Source organism: Aegilops tauschii, chromosome 3 (assembly GCF_002575655.3).
Source record: "Aegilops tauschii subsp. strangulata cultivar AL8/78 chromosome 3, Aet v6.0, whole genome shotgun sequence".
In the NCBI taxonomy this organism is placed as follows: Eukaryota; Viridiplantae; Streptophyta; class Magnoliopsida; order Poales; family Poaceae; genus Aegilops; species Aegilops tauschii.
In genome coordinates this window covers 385,649,906-385,670,138 of record NC_053037.3, presented here as the reverse complement: position 1 = coordinate 385,670,138, position 20,233 = coordinate 385,649,906, and positions in this window count along the sequence as shown.

Genomic DNA, 20,233 nt, shown 5'->3' with positions numbered 1-20,233 from the left:
TGACACGACGGAGGTGAACAAAATTTAAAACACTCCGTTCAGCAAGAGGAACAAGGAACATTACAAGAACCTTGTAGGTTGAAAAACATGGAAATAAGAGCTTCACGAACGAAAAGAATATGACCACACCGATAGAAAAGAGAAACAAGGAACACCATGTGAACTATGGAGTTTGCAAAGCTATGAATGACGAGAACAATGGACGAGAAGTACATGCAAGCACTCCGGTTGAAACGAGATGTACAAGGAACGATAATGATCAATTACGATAACGCTCCGGTTGGAAAATGGAAGGGATAGAATATGAACTTGGCAAAATGAAAGCACTTGGCTGAGACTCCCGTTAAAAGAGGAATGGTAGACACAACACTCCGGTTAAATGGATAAGTAAGAAATGAACACGATCCTCACAATTCGAGATGATGAGCGAAGAGAGCAACATCACCATGCCTCCGGAAGAAATAATAGAAGATAGAACATTGGAATAAAAGAATGGAGATGAAAATGCCAACTTCTGCCACAAATGCGCTTGGAAAACACCCTTCCATGGAGGTAAGAACGGAGTTGTTGGAAAACCAACAACGAAAGGAATAAGCTTGTAGTGGGCTTATGGAAAACTTCTCAAGATAGAGGCGAAATTCTGCCACTACGGAAACAATAGATTGGATTGATATGAACAAGGAGACGAGAAACTTATTTCACTGGAGGATAAATGAAGAACTTGTGTCATTGATAAGCACCATAATAGCAACATTCCTTAGAGAAAGCTTTAGGCGAAATCTTTACCCAGATAACTCCAATGGAGGGATTGATAGGTTGAGACCATCTCCTGAACGAAGAGAAAATGATGGGTTTAAAATATCTCATTCTTGACAACTTGAATCGCGAAGGGAAATTTTCAAGAATGACATAACACCATCTCAAGAGATAAGGTAGAAATAATTGCACTTCGGAATGCAAGATGAAGAATGCTTGAACTCCTCAAAACAAAACATGTGTTGAACACCATGTTTATCTTTAAGTATAGCTTGGCGGATCTTAACTTTGCAATAAATCTTGAAGAACAATTGAAGAATGAAAGGAATCCTTGACGAACCACCATGTAGAGCCTCCATGAAGAACTCCGGTAATAAAAGGATGATAAAAAGAAAGAGAAGTTGACAACACAAGGTGAAGCCTTGTAATGATTTAGATGAAGCTTCGGGACGAGATAATGCGGAAAAAAACTTGGAACTTCGGAAGAAGATGAACACATATAACTGAGAAATTGATATCACTATGAACTCCAGAAGAAGGAATTAATCACCTGGATGAAACAAGAACAAGAATTATGTTATGCGTATCCTTCACCAATATAAATTGATGACAAGCAACGGATTTTGCATACTACTTATTCTTGTAGAAAGGATTAAGATAGATATAGCGCAAACTTGGGAAGGTCTTCATCGAACCACCGGTAGGATTGAAACAACAAATACATTTATATGATAACGAAGGAAGAGAACTCTTGAACGAACCACCGTAAGAATTGAAAATGAACGAAGAAAAGATAAAGAAACACCGGGAAGGATTAGGAAATGAACGAAGATACATGAGAGAATTTAGATACAAGTGAACGCAGAGATCCCGAGCTGATTAGATAATACTTGAATGATGCACCGGTAAGATTTGGAGAATGAGAGCTGAAAGCTGGAATGAATAATTCTGAGATGATGGGCTCCGAAGAATCAAACTGAAAAATACTCCTAAAATGCTTTGGATGGGTATGAAAAGAATTCTCACAATCGAAAACAATTATGAGAGGATGGCATAAAGCTAGAACTATGAATCTTCAAGAGAACGGATATGATTTGGAGGAAACTCTTCTTCGGTCTTCAAAATCCGAGAATGACGACGAGAAACCACCATGAATTTTTAGGCACTCCGGAATGAAAATTAGAAAGGTTGAACCAATGATGAAAAGAATTTGAAAGATCTTGGAGAAAGACATATGACTGATGATAACCCATTCTTACGTCAAACTTTGCAATGAATTTGAGAATAACTCCGGAAAGAATTAGAAGAGTTAGGTAAGATTCTGGGAAAAGACATGTGGGTTAGGGCCCACTAAAAAGATACATCGTTGAATGATTAAAAAAGATTGTACCGGTAGAATTAAATGGCTTGAATGAGATAACAACCTCGAAATAGCTTGAACGGATCTTGAATGAAAACACGAATCTCCTGAGATATCTTCAACACTCCGGAACACATGGAAAGCAAGAGGTGAATGATTAAGAGATACACTGGCATGAGAAAAACATTTGAAACAAGGAAAGGAATGTGATCAACACTGTAAGCTTGAATTGGATCCACCAGAGAAGAAACAACAATGAAGGATGATGAACTTGAAACTCCGTTAGTATCTTCATGGGAAATCACCGGATAAGAACATTGAAAGAAAAGAATGAAGAGACTTCGCACCAATAAAAAGGATACTTGATTAAGAAATCTGAGTCCTTGAAGAAAAGGGTGGGAGGGTGGGAAAACAAAGGCAACTTGGGGCAGATGGAATAAACACCGTTGAGAAAACATATAATTGATCTTGCAGATGTTGGAATGATCGGATTTACTTGAAGAGAAGCACACCAGTTGGAAAGGATTGAAAAGACAACCTTGATGAACAAGAAGGATTAGCATCCACATAGAAATATGAGAACACCGCTTAGAATAAGGTATGGAATCAACACTTGACATTGAAGCAACTCGAATACCACAAAACAAAACAAAAACAAAGGATTTGGCTTGCAAAATAAGCCAGAAACAAACATATGATAGATCCCATATCGTATCATGTGTCTGTTGGAAAGATATCCTACGAGATACTTGAATTCCCACTTATAAACTCCTGAAACTTTCTGGTTATGCAATCTGGTGTTGGGGATACAGGGGACACAAAATATATCACCCAAACTAACAATCCCTAGATCCAGCTGTATCCATCCGTCAACACATAACCAAGAAATCTTCGGAAATCGTGTACCTCAACCTTCGAAAAGCATCCGTTATACGAGTTATGGCAATACTCCCGAACTCCCGCCCCAGTACTGGGTGGCCTCGAGGTGATCTCACCAACAACTGGATAAAAGAGATTTTCGATGTCGGCGAAACTCAGGTATTCCAGAACTGCAACGATAAAATTGTGACGACAACACCTCGGAGCTCAACTCCCCGGGACACTGCCACAACCCCTAAATGTCAGGAGGCACCAAGAACAATGTTCTCGTCACAAAACCATCGGAACGATTCCAAGATACCTGCGTGATCCTAAAAAAAAATTCGTGAAATTTGAGGAGAGGAGAGTCAAAACCTCTACGTCAGGGGCCTCACCAGAGCGACGAAGGGACTGAGGAGTAAAAAGAATCCTACTCTCCGATATATATAATCCTAAGACTCAAAACATTTTTTGTTCTAGACTCAACAACGTCAGCGATTCGATCAAGCAGGGGGCTCCTAAGTCGGGGATGGCTCTGATTACCAACTTGTAACGCCCACGATGCGGCTATATCTCTCACGTGTCGAGGCACGACTTAGAGGCATAACCGCATTGTAGGTTTTGTCGCAAGAAGGGTCATCTTCACACAATCCCATGTAATGAACAAGAATGGGATAAAGAGAGTTGGCTTACAATCACCACTTCACACAATACATAAATAAATTCATACATCATTCAAGATACACACATAGACCGACTACGGTCAAATCCAAATAAAAAGAAGATAACCTCAAATGCTAGGTCCCCGATCGTCCCAACTGGGCTCCACTACTGATCAACAGGAAAAGAAACATAGTAATGACCAAGTTCTTCGTCGAACTCCCACTTGAGCTCGGTTGCGTCACCTGCACTGGTATCGTCGGCACCTGCAACTTTTTGGTAGAATCTGTGAGTCATGAGGACTCAGCAATCTCACACCCGCGAGATCAAGAATATTTAAGCTTATGGGTAGGAGAAGGTAGTGAGGTGGAGCTGCAGCAAGCACTAAGCATATATGGTGGCTAACATACGCAAATAAGAGCGAGAAGAGGAGCAACGGAATGGTCGTCAACTAGTAATGACCAAGAAGTGATCCCGAACTCCTACTTACGTCAAACATAACCCAAAAGCCGTGTTCACTTCCCGGACGCCGCCGAAAAGAGACCATCACGGCTACACACGCGGTTGATGCATTTTAATTAAGTCACGTGTCAATTTCTCTACAACCGGACGTTAACAAATTCCCATCTGCCACATAACTGCGGGCACGGCTCTCGAAAGTTTATACCCTGCAGGGGTGTCCCAACTTAGCCCATTATAAGCTCTCACGGTCAACGAAGGATATTCCTTCTCCCGGGAAGACCCGATCAGTCTCGGAATCCCGGTTTACAAGACATTTCAACAATGGTAAAACAAGACCAGCAAAGCCGCCCGAATGGGCCGACAAATCCTGATAGGAGCTGCACATATCTCGTTCTCAGGGCACATCGGATTGTCCAAACTTCCGGTAGGCGAGCCCAGAGTTGCCCCTGGTGGCCACCGGCGGCTGACAGGTTGGACCAACACTCAGAGGAGCACTGGCCCGGGGGTTTAAAATAAAGATGACCCTTGAGTCTGCAGAACCCAAGGGAAAAAGGCTTAGGTGGCAAATGTTAAAACCAAGGTTGGGCTTGTTGGAGGAGTTTTATTCAAAGCGAACTGTCAAGGGGGTCCCATAAATCACCCAACCGCGTTAGGAACGCAAAATCAAGGAACATAACACCGGTATGACGGAAACTAGGGAGGCAAGAGTGGAACAAAACACCAGGCATAAGGCCGAGCCTTCCACCCTTTACCAAGTATATAGATGCATTAATTAAATATAAGAGCTATTGTGATATCCCAAAAAAATATCCATGTTCCAACAAGGAACAAACTTCATCTTCACCTGCAACTATCAACGCTATATGAGGGGCCGAGCAAAAGCGGTAACATAGCCAAACAACGGTTTGCTAGGAAAGGTGGGTTAGAGGCTTGACATGGCAATATGGGAGGCATGATATAGCAAGTGGTAGGTAGCGCGGCATAGCAATAGAGCGAACAACTAGCAAGCAAAGATAGAAGTGATTTCGAGGGTATGGTCATCTTGCCTGAGATCCCGCAAGGAAGAAGAACGAGTCCATGAAGAAGACAAACGAACGTAGTCGAACGAATCCTCACAACTCCGGAACGAAACCGAAGCTAACGAGAGAAGCAACCCCGAAAGAAACAAACAACATAGTAAACAATCATCACATAAACATGGCATGATGCACAATCAAGTATGATGCATGTCCAGTTTAATGAGGCATGTCATGGCAAGGTGCACAAACAATACTACAAATTAAGTGGAGCTCAATATGCAACGACTTGCGTATTGACGAAACACCACATTCAAGTTATTTAGTTTGCTCTCGTTTAGGAACAAGACAAGATTAAATGTTGGTTAACATGACAAGAGGTGAAGCATAATTAAACTAACTATTTAGGCAAGTTTAAATGAGGCCGGAAATAAGAAACAACAATTCCGGAAAATCGCCATATGCATATTATGAATTTGGTACTATTCTGCCCTAAACCATATTTTATTGTTGTTAAACAGGAAAATAAAGTGCAACAAGTTAATCTATGCATTATTCTACCCCATTTACATATAAAGTTTATTAAATTCGGAGCTACGTTTATTAAGTTATGAAATAAAGCATTTTAGCATGGCATTTGAGCAAATTTAATCAAACAGCAATTTAAACATTTCAAACATGGATGAAAGTAGCATATTATGAAACTAGATGAAATTCTAAGCATTTTACATATATAATTTATTTTAATCCGATGCACGGTTGTTGAGTTATTAAATGCATGAACATGAGGGTGCAATCTGTAAACATGCAGTTTACTGGATAATTAGATAAATTCGCAGCAAGGGAAAAAACATGCACGAGCTGAATCTAATGCATTGCTGGACTGAACAGAGAGGAGGGGGGCTGGATTTGGCGCTCACCCATGGGCTTCGGCCCAGTCGGTGGAGAGATGAGGCTGGCAGGGGGATTGTTGGGCCTGGCGACACGGTCAACGCCAGACTGAACCGAGCGAGCCGCTGCTGCTCTCGTTTCTGAAGAAACAGAAACAGCAGCAGGACCGTGGCAATGGAGAAGACGACGGCAGGGGTTCATGGCGACGGGGTCGGCGGGAACCAGCCGGAACGAGCGGATCGAGACGTCTGGCGTCGGCTCCGGGCAACGGTGACACGGTGAGGAGCTCGGGCAGGGAACAGCGGAGCTGCTGCTGGTTGGAGGTGGATCGAGAAGGGGATGGATTTGGGTTGGCTGGTGTTGAACGAGGGAGGATTTTGGATCAGGGAGGATCCCGAGGAAGATGCGGGAGAGAGTGGCGGCGGCGGCTAGGAGGATCCCTAGAAATTAGGGATTTGGTCTCGGTTTAGACTATATATAGCGAGTGGGTTAGGTTAGGGGCTATCTCGTCCCTCCGATCGTAATCGGACGGTCGAGAATAAATAGTTTAGGAGAGTCCAACGAGAAATCGTTGATGATTTAGGGATGTTAGGGGATGATCCGGACCCATCGGTAACAACAACCCGGGTTGGGTTCGGGAAAGCTTTCGGACGTGCGCGAGGGGTGGTCTGAGAAGGGTCGACAAAGACAAAGTGTCTGACAAAAGGCCCCGGAGAAGACAAGAGAGAAACGAAGAGCAAGGTTGCAAGTGTGGTTGGTCTCGAAATGGTCAACGAAGGAAAGGGGGAAATGTGGCAACTACGAGCGGATGCATGTTTTGAAAACATGACGGCAACGGACTGCCGATGCAATGCGAATGATGCGATAATGAATGCAACAAACAAATGAAACACATGACAACAACGAAAAACAAGGAAGCCGTATGGAGCGTCGGTCTCGGGGCATTACACGCAGCCCCTCCCCCTAGTCCAATTCATACTAGGCCTTGGGTGGGCGCAGCCTGCCTCTCTCTCTCCCCTAGAGCCCAATAAGGCCCATATACATCTTCCCCGTATTCCCGTAACTCCCCGGTACTACGAAAAATACCCGAACCACTCGGAACCTTTCCGATGTCTGAATATAGTCATCCAATATATCGACCTTTATGTCTCGACCATTTTGAGACTCCTTTTCATGTCCCCGATCTCATCCGGGACTCCGAACTACCTTCGGTACATCAAAACACATAAACTCATAATACAAATCGTCACAGAACTTTAAGCGTGCGGACCCTACGGGTTCGAGAACTATGTAGACATGACCGAGACACGTCTTCGGTCAATAACCAATAGCGGAACCTGGATGCTCATATTGGCTCCTACATACTCTACGAAGGTCTTTATCGGTCAAACTGCATAACAACATATGTTGTTCCCTTTGTCATCGGTATGTTACTTGCCCGAGATTCGATCATCGGTCTCTCAATACCTAGTTCAATCTCGTTACCGGCAAGTCTCTTTACTCGTTCCGTAATACATCATCCCGCAACTAACTCATTAGTTACAATGCTTGCAAGGCTTATAGTGATGTGCATTACCGAGTGGGCCCAGAGATACCTCTCCGACAATCGGAGTGACAAATCCTAATCTCGAAATACGCCAACCCAACAAGTACCTTCGGAGACACCTGTAGAGCACCTTTATAATCACCCAGTTAGGTTGTGACGTTTGGTAGCACACAAAGTGTTCCTCCGGTAAACGGGAGTTGCATAATCTCATAGTCATAGGAACATCCATAAGTCATGAAGAAAGCAATAGCAGAATACTAAACGATCAAGTGCTAAGCTAACGGAATGGGTCAAGTCAATCACATCATTCTCCTAATGATGTGATCCCGTTAATGAAATGACAACTCATGTCTATGTCTAGTAAACATGACCATCTTTGATCAATGAGCTAGTCAAGTAGAGGCATACTAGTCACACTCTGTTTGTCTATGTATTCACACATGTATCATGTTTCCGGTTACTACAATTCTAGCATGAATCATAAACATTTATCATGTAATAAGGAAATAAATAATAACTTTATTATTGCCTCTAGGGCATATTTCCTTCAGTCTCCTACTTGCAGTAGAGTCAATAATCTAGTTCACATCGCCATGTGATTTAACACCAATAGTTCACATAACCATGTGATTAACACCCATAGTTCACATCGTCATGTGACCAACACCCAAAGGGTTTACTAGAGTCAATAATCTAGTTCACATCGCTATGTGATTAACACCCAAAGAGTACTAAGGTGTGATCATGTTTTGCTTATGAGAGAAGTTTAGTCAACGGGTCTGCCACATTCAGATCCGTATGTATTTTGCAAATTTCTATGTCAACAATGCTCTGCACGGAGCTACTCTAGCTAATTGCTCCCACTTTCAATATGTATCCAGATTGAGACTTAGAGTCATCTGGATCAGTGTCAAAATTTGCATCGACGTAACCCTTTACGACGAACCTTTTGTCACCTCCATAATCGAGAAACATATCCTTATTCCACTAAGGATAATTTTGACCGCTATCCAGTGATCTACTCCTAGATCACTATTGTACTCCCTTTGCCAAACTCAGTGTAGGGTATACAATAGGTCTGGTACACAGTATGGCATACTTTATAGAACCTATGGCTGAGGCATAGGGAATGACTTTCATTCTCTCTCTATCTTCTGCCGTGGTTGGGTTTTGAGTCTTACTCAACTTCACACCTTGCAACACAGGCAAGAACTCTTTCTTTGACTGTTCCATTTCGAACTACTTCAAAAACTTGTCAAGGTATGTACTCATTGAAAAAATTTATCAAGCGTCTTGATCTATCTCTATAGATCTTGATGCTCGATATGTAAGCAGCTTCACCGAGGTCTTTCTTTGAAAAACTCCTTTCAAACACTCCTTTATGCTTTACAGAAAATTCTACATCATTTCCGATCGACAATATGTCATTCACATATATTTATCAGAAAAGCTGTAGTGCTCCCACTCACTTTCTTGTAAATATAGGCTTCACCACAAGTCTGTATAAAACTATATGCTTTGATCAACTCATCAAAGCGTATATTCCAACTCCGAGATGCTTGTACCAGTCCATAGATGGATCGCTGGAGCTTGCACATTTTGTTAGCACCTTTAGGATCGACAAAACCTTCTGGTTGCATCATATACAACTCTTCTTTAAGAAATCCATTAAGGAATGTAGTTTTGACATCCATTTGCCAGATTTCATAAAATGTGGCAATTTGCTAACATGATTCGGACAGACTTAAGCATCGCTACGAGTGAGAAAATCTCATCGTAGTCAACACCTTGAACTTTGTCAAAAACCTTTCTCGACAAGTCTAGCTTTGTAGATAGTAACACTACTATCAGCGTTCATCTTCCTCTTGAAGATCCATTTATTTTCTATGGCTTTCCGATCATCGGGCAAGTCAACCAAAGTCCACACTTTGTTCTCATACATGGATCCCATCTCAGATTTCATGGCCTCAAGCCATTTCGCGGAATCTGGGCTCATCGTCGCTTCCTCATAGTTCGTAGGTTCCTCATGGTCAAGTAACATGACCTCTAGAACAGGACTACCGTACCACTCTGGTGCGGATCTCACTCTGGTTGACCTGGGAGGTTCGGTAGTAACTTGATCTGAAGTTACATGATCATCATCATTAGCTTCCTCACTAATTGGTGTAGGAGTCACAGGAACATATTCCTGTGATGAACTACTTTCCTATAAGGGAGTAGGTACAGTTACCTCATCAAGTTCTACTTTCCTCCCACTCACTTCTTTTGAGAGAAACTCCTTCTCTAGAAAGGATCCATTCTTAGCAACGAATATCTTGCCTTTGGATCTGTGATAGAAGGTGTACCCAACAGTAACATTTGGGTATCCTACGAAGACGCACTTTTCCGATTTGGGTTTGAGCTTATCAGGATGAAATTTTTTCACATAAGCATCGCAACCCCAAACTTTAAGAAACGACAACTTTGCTTTCTTGCCAAACCACAGTTCATATGGTGTCATCTCAACGGATTTAGATGGTGCCCTATTTAACGTGAATGCAGCTGTCTCTAATGCATAACCCCAAAACGATAGTGGTAAATTGGTAAGAGACATCATAGATTGCACCATATCTAATAAAGTACGGTTATGATGTTCGGACACACCATTACGCTGTGGTGTTCCGGGTGGCGTGAGTTGCGAAACTATTCCGCATTGTTTCAAATGAAGACCAAACTCGTAACTCAAATATTCTCCTCCACGATCAGATCGTAGAAACTTTATTTTCTTGTTACGATGATTTTCCACTTCACTCTGAAATTCTTTGAACTTTTCAAATGTTTCAGACTTATGTTTCTTCAAGTAGATAGACCCATATCTGCTCAAATCATCTGTGAAGGTCATAAAATAACGATACCCGCCGCGAGCCTCAACACTCATCGGACCTCATACATCAGTATGTATTATATCCAATAAGTCAGTTGCTCGCTCCATTGTTCCGGAGAATAGAGTCTTAGTCATCTTTGCCCATGAGGCATGGTTCGCAAGCATCAACTGATTCATTAATCAAGTGATTTCAAAAGCCCATAAGCATGGATTTTCTTCATGCGCTTTACACCAATATGACCTAAACGGCAGTACCACAAATAAGTTGCACTATCATTATTAACTTTGCATATTTTGGTTTCAATATTATGAAATATGTGTATCACTACGATCGAGATCCAACAAACCATTTTTATTGGGTGTATAACCACTCTGTTGGAAAAGGCAGTGCCTAGGAGGCGCTTAGGCACGCCTAGGCGCTAGGCAATGGCCAAATGCCTCGCCTAGGACATAAATGGAGGTCTAGGCATGGCAAGCAAGGAATTGCCTACCCAAGCAAGAAATCATGCCACATACTACACCGATATGCCAAACGGGTTATATTCCAATGGCAGTAGATGGTAATTAACTTACTTATATGCCCTAAACTAATATCAACACCCATATAATAATCACAAATACACTACGAGTAAAAACTATATTACCGCCTAGGCTGCGCCTAGGGCGCTTAGGCACCGCCTAGGCACTAGGCGAATGCCAACCGCCTCGCTTACGCCTACCTCTTTTTCCAACCTTGATAACCATAAAAGGTTTTATTCATGTAAACAGAATAACAATTATTCTCTAACTTAAATGAATAACCGTATTGCAATAAACATGATCAAATCATATTCTTGCTCAATGCAAACACCAAATAACATTTATTTAGGTTCAACACTAATCCCGAAAGTATAGGGAGTGTGCGATGATGATCATATCATTCTTGGAACTACTTCCAACACACATCATCACTTCACCCTTAACTAGTCTCTGTTCATTCTGCAACTCCTGTTTCAAGTTACTACTCTTAGCAACTGAACTAGTATCAAGTACCGAGGGGTTGCTATAAACACTAGTAAAGTACACATCAATAACATGTATATCAAATATACTTATGTTCACTTTGCCATCCTTCTTATCCGCTAATTACTTGGGGTAGTTCCGCTTCCAGTGACCAGTCCCTTTGCAGTAGATGCACTTAGTCTCAGGCTTAGGTCCAGACTTGGGCTTCTTCACTCGAGCAGCAACTTGCTTGCCATTCTTCTTGAAGTTCCCATTCTTCCCTTTGCCCCTTTTCTTGAAACTAGTGGTCTTGTTAATCATCAACACTTGATGCTCTTTCTTGATTTCTACCTTCATCGATTTCATCATCATGAAAAGCTCGGGAATCATTTTCGTCATCCCTTGCATACTATAGTTCATCACAAAGTTCTACTAACTTGGTGATGGTGACTAGAGAATTCTGTCAATCACTATTTTATCAGGAAGATTACTCCCACTTGATTCAAGTGATTGTAGTACCCAGACAATCTGAGCACATGCTCACTGCTTGAGCTATTCTCCTCCATCTTTTAGCTATATAACTTGTTGGAGACTTCATATCTCTCAACTCGGGTATTTGCTTGAAATATTAACTTCAACTCCTGGAACATCTCATATGGTCCATGACGTTCAAAACATCTTTGAAGTCCCGATTCTAAGTCGTTAAGCATGGTGCACTAAACTATCAAGTAGTCATCATATTGAGCTAGCCAAACGTTCATAATGTCTGCATCTGCTCCTGCAATAGGTCTGTCACCTAGCGGTGCAGCAAGGACATAATTCTTCTGTGCAACAATGAGGATAATCCTCAGATCACGGACCCAGTCCGTATCATTGCTACTAACATCTTTCAATTTAGTTTTCTCTAGGAACATATCAAAATAGAACATAGGGAAGCAACAACGCGAGCTATTGATCTACAACATTATTTGCAAAATACTATCAGGACTAAGTTCATGATAAATTAAAGTTCAATTAATCATATTACTTAAGAACTCCCACTTAGATAGACATCCCTCTAATCATCTAAGTGATCACGTGATCCAAATCAACTAAACCATGTTCGATCATCATGTGAGATGGAGTAGTTTTCAATGGTGAACATCACTATGTTGATCATATCTACTATATGATTCACGCTCGACCTTTCGGTCTCCAGTGTTCCGAGGCCATATCTGCATATGCTAGGCTCGTCAAGTTTAACCTGAGTATTCTGCGTGTGCAAAACTGGCTTGCACCCGTTGTAGATGGACGTAGAGCTTATCACACCCGATCATCACGTGGTGTCTGGGCACGACGAACTTTGGCAACGGTGCATTATCAGGGAGAACACTTTTATCTTGAAATTTATTGAGAGATCATCTTATAAAGCTACCGCCGAACTAAGAAAAATAAGATGTATAAAAGATAAACATCACATGCAATCATAATATGTGACATTATATGGCCATCATCATCTTGGGCCTTTGATCTCCATCTACAAAGCATCGTCATGATCTCCATCATCACCGGCATGACACCATGATCTCCATCATCTTGATCTATATCAATGTGTCGTCACATGGTCGTCTCGCCAACTATTGCTCTTGCAACTATTGCTATCGCATAACGATAAAGTAAAGCAATTATTTGGCGCTTGCATCTTATGCAATAGAGAGACAACCATAAGGCTTTTGCCAGTTGCCGATAACTTCAACAAAACATGATCATCTCATACAACAACTTATATCTCATCACGTCTTGACCATATCACATCACAACATGCCCTGCAAAAACAAGTTAGACGTCCTCTACTTTGTTGTTGCAAGTTTTACGTGGCTGCTATGGGCTGAGCAAGAACCGTTCTTACCTACGCATCAAAACCACAATGATAGTTCGTCAAGTTAGTGTTGTTTTAACCTTCTCAAGGACCGGGCGTAGCCACATTCGGTTCAACTAAAGTTGGAGAAACTGACACCCGCCAGCCACCTGTGTGCAAAGCACGTCGGTAGAACCAGTCTCGTGTAAGCGTACGCGTAATGTCAGTCCGGGCCGCTTCATCCAACAATACCGCCGAACCAAAGTGTGACATGCTGGTAAGCAGTATGACTTGTATCGCCCACAACTCACTTGTGTTCTACTCGTGCATATAACATCAACGCATAAAACCTGGCTCGGATGCCACTGTTGGGGAACGTAGTAATGTCAAAAAAAATTCCTACGCACACACAGGATCCTGGTGATGCATAGCAACGAGAGGGGAGAGTGTGTCCACGTACCCTCGTAGACCGAAAGCAGAAGCATTAGCACAACGCAGTTAATGTAGTCGTACGTCTTCACGATCCGACCGATCCAAGTACCGAACATACAGCACCTCCGAGTTCAGCACATGTTCAGCTCGATGACGTCCCGCGAACTCCGATCCAGCAGAGCTTCACGGGAGAGTTCCGTCAGCACGACGACCTGATGACGGTGATGATATTGCTACCGACGCAGGACTTCGCCTAAGCACCGCTACGATATGACCGAGGTGGAATATGGTGGAGGGGGGCACCACACACTACTAAGAGATCAATGATCAATTGTTGTGTCTATGGGGTGCCCCCTGACCACGTATATAAAGGAGTGGACGAGGGGAGGGGCCGGCCCTCTCTCTATGGCGCGCCCTGGGAGTCCTACTCCCACCGGGAGTAGGATTCCCCCCTTCCATGTAGTAGGAGTAGGAGACAAGGAAGGGGAAGAAAGAAGAGAAGGAAGGAGGGGGCGCAGCCCCTCCCCCTAGTCCAATTCGTACTAGGCCTTGGAGGGCGCGTAGCCTGCCTCTCTCTCTCTCCCCTAAAGCCCAATAAGGCCCATATACTTCTTCCCCGTATTCCCGTAACTCCCCGGTACTTCAAAAAATACCCGAACCACTCGGAACCTTTCCGATGTCCGAATATAGTCGTCCAATATATCGATCTTTACGTCTCGACCATTTCGAGACTCCTCGTCATGTCCCCGATCTCATCCGGGACTCCGAACTACCTTCGGTACATTAAAACACATAAACTCATAATACAAATCGTCACAGAACTTTAAGCGTGCGGACCCTACGGGTTCGAGAACTATGTAGACATGACCGAGACACGTCTCCGGTCAATAACCAATAGCAGAACCTGGATGCTCATATTGGCTCCTACATACTCTACGAAGATCTTTATCGGTCAGACCGCATAACAACATACGTTGTTCCATTTGTCATCGGTATGTTACTTGCCCGAGATTCGATCGTCGGTATCTCAATACCTAGTTCAATCTCGTTACCAGCAAGTATCTTTACTCGTTCCGTAATACATCATCCCGCAACTAACTCATTAGTTACAATGCTTGCAAGGCTTATAGTAATGTGCATTACCGAGCCCAGAGATACCTCTCCGACAATCGGAGTGACAAATCCTAATCTTGAAATACGCCAACCCAACAAGTACCTTCGGAGACACCTATAGAGCACCTTTATAATCACCCAGTTACGTTGTGACGTTTGGTAGCACACAAAGTGTTCCTCCGGTAAACGGGAGTTGCATAATCTCATAGTCATAGGAACATGCATAAGTCATGAAGAAAGCAATAGCAGAATACTAAACGATCAAGTGCTAAGCTAACGGAATGGGTCAAGTCAATCACATCATTCTCCTAATGATGCGATCCCGTTAATCAAATGACAACTCATGTCTATGGCTAGGAAACATAACCATCTTTGATCAACGAGCTAGTCAAGTAGAGGCATACTAGTGACACTCTATTTGTCTATGTATTCACACATGTATCATGTTTCCGGTTAATACAATTCTAGCATGAATAATAAACATTTATCATGTAATAAGGAAATAAATAATAACTTTATTATTGCCTCTAGGGCATATTTCCTTCAGTGTCGAGTTCCTTCATGGAATGATCAAGGGAAGAGTCGTCGGACACGCGACACCCGAGGTGACGAAACACCGAAGTAGACATACAAACTGGGTCGCGCCCTTACTCACTCGCTCGTGATGGTCCCATGAGAGGGCCGGACACCAAGAACCTCTGGAGGTGAAGTGCATGGGAGCTGGCCCGTGAGACAGAGCTCGATCACTTGGGTTTATCAGTGCTGCAGGGACGGACTCGAGCACAGACGCCGTGTCCATCCCCGGGTCATGGGACGGTCAAGGGGAGGGTCGCTAGGGCGCGACAATCTCAATGGTGACGAGGCACCAAACACAGCCTTAGGCAACAAACCCACTAAAATATAATCAGACTTGCTTACACGGCCAAAAGTTGTCGCGGCTGCAGGGATGGACCCTGGCCAGCCTGAGGATGAGGCAGCCCTAGGGACGCCCTCAAATGAACAAACCAAAAAGTCACCCATCTATCGTGCTGCTGCAGGAGCATCGGGGTAGGTGGCGAAGCGCGCCGCAGGGGTCCGCCTCGCAGGGGCTGAGTGGTCGTGAGGCCCTGGAGGCTCGCGGGGGGCTAGCGCCTCGCGAGACGCCAACACAAGCTGCGCAAATTGGGGATAGGTGGCGCCCACATTCAGCAAGCCAAAGGGCATGCAGACGTAGTTGGTGACGATGCCCGTGCTCCGGCCGACGCACGACGGCCAGAAGGTGTCCCGGGAGCTGACCCTGTTATGGCCCGCGATGTCAATGCACACGCGCAACTCACTGTCCACGTCGGGGCGGCAACTAGATTGACGTGGCGCGCGGGGCACCTCTCGTCGTGTATGGCCCGTGCTTCCTGCATCCTGTGAATCTCTTGGGCGATGAACTCTTGTGCTCCCAGCGCCGTGATCCTTGCTTGCGGGGGCATACGTCGAAGCATGCCTCCAAGTGGTGCCCCAGCACCTCCCTCGTCACACTGGTCAGGCCAGACGCTCTCCAGGTGGAAGCCCTAGAGCCTGCCCAAAGGGAGGCACCAGGCGCGCCTTCCTATTCGGGAGGAAGGCAAGCCCCGACAGCAGGGGCAAGGCCCTGGGTGTCACCACCTGCCGACTGCTTCTTGGCTTCAGGGTGGTCCTTGGGGAGGAGCCGCTTCTTCTTTGCGGGGGTAGGTTCAGGAGGCGTGTCAACATTCTCACCGTCGGAGTTTTCAGCCGCAGCGGCCTGGTAGGCATGCTCGAGGGAGCAGACCGCATCCTTCTCGTCGCAGGCGATAGTAATGATGCTGCCGCAGCCAGGCATCTTGAGGAAGTTGTAGCCATGGTGGGTCGCTGCCATGAACTCGGTGAGCGTGGGGTATCCCAGGATGGCGTTGTACGGGAGGCTGATGTGGGCCATGTCAAAGTTGATGAGCTCAGTATTGTAGTTGTTGCGGGTGCCGAAGGTGACCAGAAGGCGCACCTGGCCCAGGGGAGTGGTCGATCCGTCCTTCGCCCCAGAGAAGGGCTTGGTTGGCATCAGCTGGTCGTAGGGCACTTGGAGCGTCTCGAAGGTCGTGATCGGGATCACGTTGAGGCCAGCGCCTCCATCGATGAGGCTTTGGGTGACAGCGACATCGCTGATGGTGGGGGTGCACAGCATGGGGAGCACTCCGGCAGTGGCTGAGCACTTGAGGTGGTCCTTGGAGTCGAAGGTGATGGCGTACTGCGACCACTTGAGGGGCCGCACAGCCTCAAGCCTCGGGAGGGCAGCATTCAGCTCACGAGAGAACTGCTTGAAGAGGCAGTTGGATGTGGGGGCCTGAGCCCCACCAAGGATGCAGGCTATCGCGTGATGCTCCTGGTAGCCCCCAGCCCCCTCATCATACTAGTTGTTGTCGTTCCTTCTGGGCGGTGGCGGCAGCGGCGAAAGGGCAACATTGTCCTAAGGGCGTGCCTTGCGAGGCTGATCGCACCGTGTGACATCGCGAGGCTGGTCGCGCCAGGCACCCTTGTGAGGCTGGTCAGGCCAACCTGGCAGGGGTTGCTGTTGCGGTTGTCCCACCGGCCACCGCGGCGGCCGCCTCCATGGCCGGCGCCACGATCAAAGCAGTTGGAGCGATGGCCCAAGCGCTCGTCGCAGAGTGCCTTGAGCTCCTGGCAGTCATCGGTGTTGTGCGTACGCATGTTGTGGTAGACGCAGAACAAGCGGCTACTCCCTTCGGGCTCATCACGGTCGCGGCCGCGCTTCTACTCGGGCTCTGCTGCCAGCACGGCGGGGCCATTGCGCTTGACCTCCTTGCCCTTGGCCTTGCCATTGTCGAGCGCTGCGTCGGGGTCGTTGTGCAGGAAGAGGCAACCCTCTTCAGCCTTGGCGCACTTGTCGGCTAGGTTGAACAGCTCCAGCGCCATGCTCAGGCTATCGTTGATGGCGAGCTTCTCGCACATCCGGACATCCTTGACACCCTTGGTGAATGTTGTAACGCCCCGAGACCGACGCTCTAGAAGACTTCCAGATGCTCTGAGTTTCGTCGTGTGATTTGTTTTGTTTGTTGCATCCCTTGCATTGCATCATGTCATCATGCAACCTTTTTTTAAAAAACTCAACTGAATAAATTGCATGGATCTTTGATCCATTTAAATCGAGGGAAATGCACATGGTGATTTCTCTTTACAACATATAAAACTCTCCCAATATTATTAGGGAGCGAAGTGGCGATTGTAAGCCAACTCTTTATCCCATTCTTGTTCATTACATGGGATTGTGTGAAGATAACCCTTCTTGCAACAAACCACAATGCGGTTATGCCTCTAAGTCGTGCCTCGACACGTGGGAGATATGGCCGCATCGTGGGCGTTACAAACGCCATGATGATGGTTTCGTCCGAGGCACGCGGAATCTTGTGGCGCACCTGGCTCAAGCGCTGAATGTACTTGCGGAGGGTCTCGCCAGGGCGCTGCTTCACGCGCTGCAGGTCATTCATGGTGATGTGATACGTCTTCGTCGTATCTATAATTTTTGATTGTTCCATGCCAATATTATACAACTTTCATATACTTTTTGGCAACTTTTTATACTATTTTTGGGACTAACATATTGATCCAGTGCCCAGTGCCAGTTCCTGTCTGTTGCATGTTTTATCTTTCGCAGAATATCCATATCAAACGAAATCCAAACAGGGTAAAAATGGACGGAGAATATTTTTGGAATATTTGGAGAATTCCGGAAGAAAAATCAACGCGAGACGGTGCCCGAGGTGACCACGAGGTAGGGGGGCGCGCCCCTGACCCTCGTGGGCCACCGGTAAGGCGGTTGATGCCCTTCTTCGGCCGCAAGAAAGCTAATTTTTGGTAAAAAAATCACGGCGAAGGTTTCAGCCCAATCGGAGTTACGGATCTCCATATATACACGAAACGGTGAAAGGGCAGCAGACGAGAACGCAGAAACAGAGAGAGACAGAGAGACAGATCCAATCTCGGAGGGGCTCTCGCCCCTCCCACGCCATGGAAGCCAAGGACCAGAGGGGAAACCCTTCTCCCATCTAGGGAGGAGGTCAAGGAAGAAGAAGACGAAGGGCCCCCCTCTCCCCTTCTCTTCCGGTGGCGCCGGAATGCTGCCGTGGCCATCATCATCACCGCAATCTTCACCAACAACTTCACCGCCATCATCACAAACTCTTCCCCCCTCTATGCAGCGGTGTAACCTCTCTCTTACCCGCTGTAATCTCTACTTAAACATGGTGCTCAATGCTATATATTATTTCCCAATGATGTATGTCTATCCTATGATGTTTGAGTAGATCCGTTTTGTCCTATGGGTTATTTGATGATCAAGATTGGTTTGAGTTGCATGTTTTATTATTGGTGCTGTCCTATGGTGCTCTCCATGTCGCGCAAGCGTGAGGGATCCCCGCTGTTGGGTGTTGCAATATGTTTATGATTCGCTTATAGTGGGTTGCGTGAGTGACTGAAACACAAACCTGAGTAAGGGGGTTGTTTGCGTATGTGATAAAGAGGACTTGATGCTTTAATGCTATGGCTGGGTTTTACCTTAATGATCTTTAGTAGTTGCGGATGCTTGCTAGAGTTCCAATCATAAGTGCATATGATCCAAGTAGATAAAGTATGTTAGCTTATGCCTCTCCCTCAAATAAAATTGCAATAATGATTACCGGTCTAGTTATCGATTGCCTCGGGACAAAGAACTTTCTCGTGACAAAAAGCTCTTTACTATAACTAATTTAGTTGTGTCTTTATCTAAACAGCCCCTACTTCTTATTTACTCTCTCTTTATATTCTTGCAAACCTATCCAAAAACACCTACAAAGTACTTCTAGTTTCATACTTGTTCTAGGTAAAGCGAACGTCAAGCGTGCGTAGAGTTGTATCGGTGGTCGATAAAACTTGAGGGAATATTTGTTCTACCTTTAGCTCCTCGTTGGGTTCGACACTCTTACTTATCGAAAGAGGCTACAATTGATCCCCTATATTTGTGGGTTATCAAGACCTTTTTCTGGCGCCGTTGCCGGGGAGCAATAGCGTGGGGTGAATATTCTCGTGTGTGCTGGTTTGCTTTATCACCAAGTAATTTTTATTTGCTATTCTTAGTTGTTCTCTATCTTTAGTTATGGATATGGAACACGAAATACCAAAAAAATTAGGTGTACTTGCTACTCATGGAGATGAGGAACCTCCTAAAACCCTCGATGCTCGTTATGTGACAGAAATTATGTACTACTTTGATAATCCAGAGAAAACCCCATTCAATTTGGTAATGGGAGTAACGTTGGATCAACGTGAATACTTTAGGGATTATCGCTTGACACAAAAAGGGAAACTATTATGGGATCAAATTTATATTGAAGTGGTATGCTCAGCAAGTATGCTTGAGTTATGATTATACTTGTTGCTCTAGGATGAAGGCTCCACACCTTCCCTTTTCATGCAAATT